The sequence below is a fragment of the Taeniopygia guttata genome, chromosome 37, assembly GCF_048771995.1.
Source record: "Taeniopygia guttata chromosome 37, bTaeGut7.mat, whole genome shotgun sequence".
NCBI classification, from domain to species: domain Eukaryota; kingdom Metazoa; phylum Chordata; class Aves; order Passeriformes; family Estrildidae; genus Taeniopygia; species Taeniopygia guttata.
This window is the reverse complement of record NC_133062.1, coordinates 3,139,331-3,147,722: the sequence shown is the minus strand read 5'-3', so window position 1 is coordinate 3,147,722 and position 8,392 is coordinate 3,139,331.

The following is an 8,392-nucleotide window of genomic DNA, read 5'->3' as shown; positions in this document are numbered from 1 at the left end:
AGGCTGGAGCAGGGAAATGCACGGCTGCTGCGCCATGGGGAGAGCATGGAATTCCAGCACACACCTCAGCTCTCTGATGGTCCTGGCACCGTGCTGGGCCCTGTTCCAGACTGGAGCAGAGCAGATGCTGATGGCACAGGAGCCCTGCGGGGCTGGCAGGGACCTGCAGCTTGCAAGGTGCTCTGCTCTCCCTCAGCTCCTCTCTGAGAGATCCAATCCCAGCTCGGCACCTCAGGGCACAAGTGGCACTGCCTGTTCCTGGGCACACAACTGATGTCTGCCCTGAAAGGGGCACAGGTGTTAATATGTGTACATTTCATATTATACAGGGACATTTTTATTATCTGGGTCACTTACACTACTTTTAAGAAAGACCAATGTTTTCCCTCTAGGAACAAGAATTTCCTGGAAGTGTATTGATGGGAGAAGAAGAAATATTAATCTTTCCATCCTCCTGAGTCACCAATATTCTGTTTATTACATCATCTCCCTCTTCCTTCAGGTGTTTCTAGCTCTCATGTTTAAATGGCCATCTCTAAGGAAATCTGTTCACTAGACCAGCTCAATCTATGTCCTTCCTGTTGCTCCCAGATTTCCTCTTCTAGGTGCTCTCTCATCATTCAAGGTCCTCTCAACTGACTGGCTTCATGCTTTGAGCTTCACAGAGTTGTGCAGTCTTTCTGAAGTTCAAATAAATATCACATTATTCAACACCTTACTTACATTTATATCTATCACAGAATTACCTTTTATGTCTTTGTCTAAAACTGCTCCTGTGCAGAAATTCCTTGGGGATAGGGGACATGTCAGATGCTGCTGGGACATCACAGAGAGTTGAGGGAAGAGCTGTGATTGTTTTTAAACTGTTCAAATGTTCAACTTGTGTTTGTTGGCAAGAAACCTTTCTGTGCCTCTGAGTGTCACCAGTCCCTGAGCCCAAAGGACACAAACCTGATGAGTTGTGGTTCCCACTGCAGGGGCACCTGGACCTTGGCTCTGCACAGGAGAGCTCTTCATCCACTTTCCCTCTTTTCCTCCCTCTGGGCATGGAGGGAGCTCCTGCCTTCAGCCTGTGACTCGTGTGTGCAAAGAGCAAATCTGGGCAGAATCGGGGCAGGGAGAGTTTGGGGGGACCTTGGGATCTGTGCTGGGCACAGAAGGTGTTTCCATTGCTCTGAGGCTGTCTGCTGTGCAAAATGGATTTAATAGCCAGCAGAGGAATGGCTTTTGCATTTGATGGAGCTGTGCCTTCCCTTGGCTTTGTTGGCTGGCAATAAATGAACATCCCTCTGTGTCTGGGGCAGCTCCTTCTCCAAGGAAAGCAGGTGGGAGTTGGAGCCAAGGAGCTGAAACCCGCAGGTGCAGCCTGGGCTGGAGGGAGCTCAGATTTGCACAAGGCTGCTCTGATTGCCAGGCCTTGGATGGGGGAAATGGTGGGGTGGGGATAGGGACAGAGTCCGATGGATTGTCAGCCATAAAGGGTCTTGATTTTCATATCTATTCCAACTGCATGAGGAGGCACTTGGATTCAGTGTCAATTGGAGATTTCACACATCAATTTATTAGGAGTAAAAAAAAACTAAACAGGACCTGAAGAAATCTTTTCTCACTGTCCTTTTAAATATAGTGTAATCAACCACAAGAGATTTGAAAACTTAAATGATTCCCAGGGCTTGGCTTGTTAAGGTATTCTGAATGTTAATGAGCCCTGGGGCACTGAATTCCTGCACTGAAGAGCTGAAGGCTGAAGAAGCCTTTGGAGCAGTAAAATTCAGCAGCAGCCTCCAAGTTGCTGAGGATGTCAGCAGCCCCCACTGAGGCCATCCCTGCCCAGAGACCCTGGGGGAATGGGCAGACAAGGAGAGCGTCCCTGGGGCTGGGGCAGCAGAACTCAGAGGCACCAGCGGCTCCAGCTGGGAAATGGAGTGTGGGATGGGGCTGTGAAAGCCCTGCCTGGGCTGTGCCCAGCAGGACACACAAGCCCTGACCCCCATCCCCTAAAAAACTCTCTCAATGGGACATTTAAAAGGAATTACAATAGGTTCTGTCCTCTGAGTTGGATGCACTGGAGAAATACCAACAAGAGATTCTCAGGAGCTCAAAACAATAAAACAGCCTTTCTGGCAACATAGAAGATAAGAGAAACTTTGGGAAAAGGTTTAATAGGTCATTAAATCAACAAAAACCATTTCTCAAAGCATTAATCCTCGGATGTAGGGAGTTTTGGAGGTGGAATCCCAGTTCTGGCCATGACAGGATGAATGATTTTTTCCTATGGGAAAGAGAAGTGCAAGTCCAAGTGTTCTGGAAGAAGATGAGAGGTGGGCACCCTTAGGCCAAGCCAGCCAGACCTGTGTCTCCTGGTACCTTTCGTCTAGGGGCTATCCTTGGACACAGGGCATTTTGGAGGTGGAATCTCAATTTTGGCTGTGGGTTCCTGGATAGGAAGAATTATTTACATTAGGAAGAAAAGAACAGAGCCCCGGTGTTTCAGAGGCACATGAATGGCAGCCCTCAGGAAGCCAAGGCCAGCCAGACTTGTCAGTCCTGGCAGCTTCTGTCTGGGAGCTATCCTTGGATATAGGGAATTCTGGAGGCAGATCCTCAGTTTTGGCCATGGGTGCCTGGTGGAGGTGGATGGGTTTTTTCTCATAAGAAAGAAAAGCACACGGTCCCAGTGTTTCAAAGGCAGATGAGAGGTAACCCTTGGGTGGTCAAGGCAGCCAGACCTGTCTCTCCTGGCAGATTTCATCTGGAAACAATCCTTTTACATAAGGAAATTTGGAGAAGAAATCCCAGTTTTGGCCCTGGTTCCCTGGAGGAGAAGGACAGTTCTCTCCCATGGGAAGGAAAGCCCAGAGCCCCAGTGCTTCAGGGGAAGATGAGAAGTAGCCCTCGACATGCCAGGGTCAGCTGGACCTGTCAGGTGGTCCCCAGAAGGCCCAGCCAGCCAGACCTGTTCCATGTTCCCTTGGTTCCGTGGGACCCCACAGTGTCACAATGGTCTCCTTGGTTCCATCAGGCCCTGAAGTGTCACAATGTTCCCCTTGCTTCTGCAGTGTCACAATGGCCCCGTGCTTCCATGAGCCCTTGCAGTGTCACAATGGCCCCGTGCTTCCATGAGCCCTTGCAATGTCACAAAGCCCTGATGTGTCACAATGGCCCCTGGGCTCCATGTGCCCTCGCTGTGTCACAACAGCTCCTCTGTGACACTGCGGCTGCACAAGGTCACCATGGACCCCTGGTTCCTTGGGGTCACCGAGTTCACAATGGTCTCCTTGATTCCATGAGGCAGCACAGTGTCACAATGGCCCCTTGGTTCCCTGTGGTTCTGTAGTGCCACCATGGTGTCCTTGGACCCACATTGTCACAACTGACCCACGGTTCCATGAGGTTCTGCAGTGTCACTGTAGCAGTCAGAGGCCCTGCAAGGCCTCCCTGGCAGTCACTCACCTAAGATAAGAAATGCCTAAGTCATGGTGACTGGACCAAAGAAGCCCCTCTTCTGCATTCAGACCCTTCTTATCTCTCTGTAAGGGTATTGGTGTATTCTCCTCAAACCTGGCAACTGGACAATTTCCAACACCCCAGTACCCCATATAAACACCCATTTCTGCCCAGTTTGGCAGAAGAACTGTCACTGAATCCCTTCAGAGGAGCTGGCAATAAAGGACATCGCTGTGGAACCACATACAGCCTTTTCCTCTCTCTATCCCTGTGTGTCTGCCAGAGGCACTTGTGAGCACAGAGCGAAATCACTGAGAGCTGAACTCACAGAGCTGAAATCACCCCAGAGGTGCTCGCTAAGTTGCCTGTGGCTGGGAGCTGAGCCCAGGGACCCAGACAGGCTGAGCCTGACAGCGCAGCGCTATCCGGACACCCACGGCAGCGGCAGCCCGGGGGTCAGATGGACCCCTGGGACCCCAGGCTGCATTAACCTGGAGTGACTGGGATCACAGAGGAACCATAAAGGAAGTTACTGCAATAATACTGGGACTATCTGGGAGTGACTGGAATCATACTGGGAGTGACTGGAATCATACTGGGTGACTTGGAGTGACTGGGACCTTACTGGGAGCAAATGGTACCATAATGAGAGTGACTGGGTTCATACTGGGATCATACTGGGAAGGACTGGAACCATACTGGGAGTGCCTGAAACTATTATAGGGGTGAATGGGAACACCTGGGAACATGCTGGGATCATGCTGGGATCATGCAGGGAGTGACCAGGATGATACTGGGATCACACTGAGTGTAACTGGAAGTGACTGGGACCATACTGGGGTGACTGGGAGCCACAGGGCCCATGCTGGGAGTGGCCTGGGGGGAGCTGGGGGAACTGGCCCAGCTGGGGCTCAGGGTTGTTCTCCCCCAGGGCTGCCCCAGGTCCTGCTGCCACCCCTGGCCCCACAGAGCTGAGGGACAGGGCACAGCTGAGGGACAGAAGACAGGGACAGGGGACAGTTGACATGGACAGGGCATATCAGAGGGACAGGGCACAGCCAGGGAACACGGCCTGGCCAAGGGACACTGAGCTCCAGCACTTTGGGCTGTTGCCCTTGGGCTCCCAGCACAGGCCCAGGGGCAGAATCCCCTCCAGAAACTGTTGTTTGCTTTCAGCTCTGCTCTGGAACATTCCCCAGGAGCCCCTGCAGTGGCTGCAGCCCAGCCGGGAGCCCGGGGCCACCAAAGCCACTCCAGCAGTGCCCTCCTGCCCCGGGCAGGGCACGGAACACCCAAGGAAAGGCTCCTGCTGGGCTCAGGGCAGGGACAGGGCACTCCCCTGGTGCTGCCACGGGCACAGCAGAGCCGGCCTGGGCAAAGGATTGGGATCAATGTCCCATGGAATCCCAGCAGGGATTACTTCTCATTGCACTGCTCTCATTGGATTGGTCATCAATTCCAATCATTTCCCCATGGAATTCCCATGGCAGTGGGTTAGGGGGGGTGCATCCATGGAATTCTCACCTGACTGGGATGAGAGTGAGATCTGGCCATGGAAATTCCATGGCAATTCCTGCATTCCCAAGTCCCCCATTCCTGAATCCCCTGTTCCCATAGGAATTGCCCTTCCCCTCCTACACCCACCTTTGTGCTCCAGAGCCTCCCGACCATATCTGATGTATTTTGGGGGCCTTTCCACACAGGTGTGTCCCAGGTAATGCTTCATCTGCTCCACCATGATCCCTCTGGATTCCCAGCACCTCTGGGATATCCAGACAGCAGTGTTGGACACTGCAAAGCTCCTGGATCCCAGCTGGAAGGAGATGAAATCCCAGCCCTTGTAGCCGTACTGGTGGGATCCATGGATGCTCCACGGACAGGAGGTCACAGCTGGAAACCCCCTGCACTGTGTGGAGACCTGGGAACGAGGAGAGAACGGACCCATGGAGTCGTGTCCCAGCCCCAGGGAGCCCCTTGGAGCTCCCTGGATTCCCATCCCAGCCCCACAGATCCCTCCCATCCCCAGAGATCCCATCCCAGCCCCTCAGAGTCCTCCATTCCCACAGATCCCAGCCCAGCCCCGGCTCCCCCCACTGCCCCTGCTCTGGTTGTACCGGCCCCGTCTCCAGGTCACTGTCAGCCACGGGCCGGTTCCTGTCCTTGAGCAGGGTCTGGATATCCCAATATCCCAGCTCTGTCTATCCCAATATCCCAGTTCTGGCTATCCCAATGTCCCAGCTCTGGCTATCCCAATATCCCAGCTCTGGCTATCCCAATATCCCAGCTCTGGCTATCCCAATATCCCAGCTCTGGCTATCCCAATATCCCAGCTCTGGCTACCCCAATATCCCAGCTCTGGCTGTCCCAATATCCCAGTTCTGGCTGTCCCAATGTCCCAGCTCTGGCCATCCCAATATCCCAGCTCTGGGTATCCCAATATCCCAGCTCTCTCTGTCCCAATATCCCAGCTCTGGCTGTCCCAGTATCCCAGCTCAGCTCCCGCCCCCATCCCCGGTGTCTGTGCCTCCGTCCGGCCCCGCTCGCTGCCGCAGCGCTCGCAGAGGGTCCCGTCCACGTCCCCCACAATCAAGGACTGGGGGACCCCTGGGCCAGGCTCCGACAGCGCCACTTCCAGGAACTGCAGGGAGTGGAAAACTGAGGTGACACAGAGATTTGGGGGAACTGAGGGGACTGAAAGTGAGAGTTTGGGGTTCCAGGGGGTCCACAGGCCAAGGAAAAGGGGGACATGAAGAGCAGGCAGAGCTGGGAAGGAGGTTCAGGGGCTGAGAGCCAAGGAAAGGGGGTGCAGGGACTGGGAGAGCTGGGATGGGGTGTCCAGGGAATCGTGTGCCCAGGAAAGGGAGTGCCAGGGCTCCTGAACATGAGGAAAGGAGGGGCTGGGGGCTGGGAAAGGCAGGAATGGGGGCCCAGGGGTCCCAGGTCAGGGAAAAGGGTGGGATTGGGGGTTGGGAGAGGTGGGGGATGGGAACATGTTGTGTTGGTGCTGGATAAGGGGGTGCTGCGGGGTCTCAGTGCTGGGCAAAGGGGTAAAAGGGTGTCTTGGTTCTCAGGAATGGGGGTGCAGGGGGGTCTCAGGGTCACGGAAATGGGGGGGCAGGGATGGAGAGGTAGAAGGGAGTTCCAGGGGTCCTTGAGCCCAGGAAAGGGGAGTCCAGGGTTTCCCAAAAAGGGATACCAGGGTGGGGACACCCGGGGTGTTTGGGAAGGGGAAGTTCAGAGGGTCTCTGGCTTTGCACAAAGGTGGGGCTGGGGGCTGGGAAAGGCAGGAATGGGGGTCCAAGGTGTTCCAAGGCGTTCCAGGATCAGGCACACGGGAAATCTAGAGGCTGGGAGCAGGGAAAAGGGGAGCAGAGGGCCCTGATGTCCGGAAATGGGGGATTCAGGGGGGTCCCTGTGCAGGATAAGGGGAGCAGGGGGGGTCCCGGTGCCGGCAATGGCGATTCAGGGTCCCGGTGCCGGGGTCCCACTCCCCCCTCGCCCACCAGGAGCGCCCCCAGCCCCAGCGCTGGAGCCACCGCGCTGCTCCTCCTCACTCCCAGTATGATCCCAGTAGGATCCCAGTAGGATCAGTCACCCAGGAGCTGCTCCCAGTATGATCCCAGTACAGCCCAGTCACTCCTGGCATCCCCCCACCCCTCTCTGCGTTCCGAGCTGTCCCGGCTCCATCCCCGCCCCTCCCGCGGCTGCGGGGAGGAGGAGGAGGAGGGAGGAAGAGGCGGAGCGGCAGCGGGAGCAGCAGGAGGAGCGGGGAGGATAAACCGCGGGGCTCCGGCTCTGCCTGAACTCGCAGCACCCCGGGAGCGTCGCCCCCATCCCGCAGGTGCCCGGGGAGGGGGAGCTGGCCCCAAATATCCCGGGGCTCCCTGGGTTTGGGGTTTTTGGGGGGATGTTTGGAGCTGGCGGGGCTCCAAGGCCGAGCCGCAGCTGCCCTCGGGGGGACATCGGGGGTCCCCGGGAGGTGTTTTTGGGGGGTCCCGGTGCGGGTGGCGGCAGAGCCCCGGCGGGGCCGGGGGGATGCGGGCCCCCCGCGGTGCGGGTTGGGCTTCCCGGCCGGGCCCTCCGAGCTCTGCCGGGGCCGCGTGGGGACCGCGCGGGAGCGGCGGGAGCGGCGGGGGGACCCCGGATTTGGGGAGCCCCGGGAGAGCCGCGGCTTCCCTGGGCGGGAGCGCAGAGAGAGGAGAGCCCCAGGAGCCCCAGCGGGGACCCCGAGAGGGGGGACCCCTGGCAGTGAAGTTTTCACAACATTCTCCATTTGCCGTTTCCCTTTGCAGCTTCAGCCATTTCTGTTTCAGAGTCAGATCCTCACCATGGGCTCTGCCTTCAGCTGTGCAGATTCCATCTGTGTAAGCAGGCAGAGCTTGGGGTGAGGGGCAGAGGGAATCAGCCAATTCCTGCCCCAGGCAAGAAGAGCCAGGTACATTGTCCCCCCTTTGCCCCAGCAGTGTTAATTTGCATTTCTAAAGCTCCTCGTGGGTGCCTGGAATGCAGCTTCTCTTCCAGAGCAGCTTCAGCAGCCTCACATGTGGCCCCCCCACAACCTGCTGATTTTTTTTTTCCTTCAGATCATCTGTTTACTGTTTATGGGTAAAAGGGTCACACTTAAATCTCTTCTAGTTTTACGAAGTGCAGCCTAAAGGTGAACGTTGAAAAATGCAGACCAAAATTTTGGTATCTCTAAGAGCCACATAAAACACAGACAAAAAAAATTCCAAAACAATTCACTTTCTTCTCTTTCTCCTCGGAGTAAAAACTCATTCTCACATCCCTGACCAAACCCAACCGGCAATATAGAAGTAGGATTATTACAAAAAATACTCCAATGCTATAAACTTTGCACTGAAACTGCAGGAAAAAAGAAAAACTCTACCACTATGTTTAGTGGAAGAGTCAAGGCATTCCTTAATTCTGGCCAGGATGTGCTGCA